This window comes from Bactrocera dorsalis, chromosome 2 (assembly GCF_023373825.1).
Source record: "Bactrocera dorsalis isolate Fly_Bdor chromosome 2, ASM2337382v1, whole genome shotgun sequence".
Taxonomy (NCBI): Eukaryota; Metazoa; Arthropoda; class Insecta; order Diptera; family Tephritidae; genus Bactrocera; species Bactrocera dorsalis.
This window is the reverse complement of record NC_064304.1, coordinates 103,681,014-103,683,671: the sequence shown is the minus strand read 5'-3', so window position 1 is coordinate 103,683,671 and position 2,658 is coordinate 103,681,014.

The window sequence follows — 2,658 nt, the reverse complement described above, 5'->3', positions numbered from 1 at the left end:
CAAATGCACAGCTCACTTTGATGCGTTTGCTTTAGTTTTTCAATATTGCGCTTACTGAGTCGAGCTTAAAGCTTTCAATGGCGAGCAATAAACCTACATATCGTCACCTAAAATGCAAAATAACGTAACATCACTTTTCATAAGTTTGCAGACGAAGAAAAAAAGTTATATTAGAAACCACTCATATTGAAACAAATTCGAGTTTTGGTTATAAAATGGTTATATATTGGTTATAACTGACAGCGGAAGCTGAAATTGTATGCTACATATGTATATATAATATCAATAATGAATTGTAAACAATAAAAAACTCAATTTCGATACTTTTGATGATACGTTGTTTTGCATTTTATGAGACGATATAGTTGTTATTGAATATGAAAGCCGGTGCTCCGGCGCTCAGTCAACATATTACACAGCTGTAAGCTCGCAATCGATTATTGTTAAAAATGAGTATAAATTATTATTAAATGAATATAAATTTAGTTAAAAAATAAAATAAATAAGAACAAGATAAAACTTCGACTACACTAAATACCCTTTACAGCCGCATTTCGTATAGCTTATTATGTCTGATATGAACAATTTCTTCCGAGCAAATACATGCCATAATTCGTGAAAATATCTCGTCAAATTAAAAAGTTTTTCTAGAAAAACAGATACTTAATCATTCAGTTTGTATGACAGCTATATGCTATAGTTTTCCGATATTGAACGTGAAAATGAATATAGCGGTATCGACTGATTTATGTCTGAAAACCGCCGAAAATTATGTTTATCGTTTGGATTTCTGCAAGCGTGCCCGTGGTGGCCATGCAAAAGAAGTCGAGTGCCATACATAATAATGCACAGGAATAAAGAATTTCATTGCTATCCCAAACCGTTTTTGTTTTATTAAAAAAAAAAACTTTTTTGAAAAACCCGTTACATACCTGTGTATATATTTCATAGGGTCTTCTACTGTTAGCTATTGGACTATAACAGAACCTTTTATATTCATCAAAATTTGCAACCGAAATCTGCTCTGATTGGAGTTCCAGACGTCCATGTCTTAAGGGGTTATCGAAGAGACATCTTATTTTACAAACAAATGAATATAATGTACTTTAATAATTAGAGATTCATTTCGAAAAATTCTGGTTTCCCGTAGCCCATCTCCAGGACAATCTCAAACATCTCAAAAGCAAGGATTTTTTACATTTAATTTACAATTCAGAGTGGCTTAAAGAGTTACATGGGTTCACAGCTTAAAAAATCGATATTTTGTCTTGTTTATTTAATACGTTTTTCTTGAAACTGTTGGTCGGTGGTCAAGATTTCTCGTGAACTACTTAAGCCATCTGTTTAGGCCAGTGCCTATTTTCTTTTTACCAACCCTAGGGAGTATATAACAAACTATTGCCAATTAACTGTTAATAACTTTCACTCAACTGGCAATAGTTTTGTTAAAAACTCCCGCTAGATTTCACTCAATGATTTAGCAAGCGATTCTGCTAGTCACCTTTTTCACTTTTTTTGAAGACCTGAGAGAAGCAAGACGACGTCCACCGGCCATCATAACCATCATCACCATTATCACAAACGAGGTAATATATAATAACTTCATATTCAATAAAGAACCAAACGTTGTTTTAAATATTATATTAAACACAAAACTTGGTGTTTTTCTTTAATTAACATATTTCCATTCTTTGTTTCCTATTCTCAACCATCGACGCATCGTCATCGAGTGACTCGTCGAGAGTTCGAGAATAATCACGATCTTAAGAAAAGTTTACACAGGTCTCCGAGATATGTATAACTCACAAGGTCTTGAGCGAATAATTTTTCTGTTCAATGACAACTAATTAAAAAAAGCGTCGACAAATGGTTACCAATATGTATTTGCATTTTTTGCAAAAACGTCAGCCAATAATATAATTTTAACTTTTTTGTTTGTTCCTTCCTCCAATAAGTAGTTTATAGTCTTTATTAAAACACATATTTTTTTCTTTTAACTTCGGATGATTCTATAAGAAGTTCTGCTATCAACGAGGAGGCATTTTTTTCCGAGGAACTGCCGGACATGTTGTCGTAATGCCCTACTTCTAAATATTTTTCATCAAAAATTTCATAAAAAATTTATGTATGTTTCGAATATTAAAAAGTTTGAAATAGGAGTTCGTGGAAACTCATTTAACATCGTTAAAAGTCGAAAATATTATAAAAATTTTATTATTTCGGTCATTTCCTCAAACCAAAGTCTCGAAATAGTCGCCTCTTTAGTGCAGATCCTTTGAATCTAACCCAACTTTGCACCTCGGTATTTTGTTTGTAGTTTCTTTTTATCCTAGTATAAAATGACTGCAAACAACATGTGGAGTTGGGTTAATAACTTTGTTTCTGAATAATATTACTCAAGTTTTAAATTTAAAAATTACGCAATTATTGTGTGTGAAGTCATGAAATTTGTGGTTTATATGTAATTATAATTTCATAATTGTGATTAACTTTTTGCCCAATTTGTTTAACCAGCCAAGTCATTCATCATAAAAGTGTCGATATTTAGATTTTTCTCAATTTCCGATCAAGCAAATTCTCAATAAAATATTTCAATTTGCATACCAACATGGTTATACTCGTACCGAAGCCCATATTAATTAACGAACAGGGGATTCA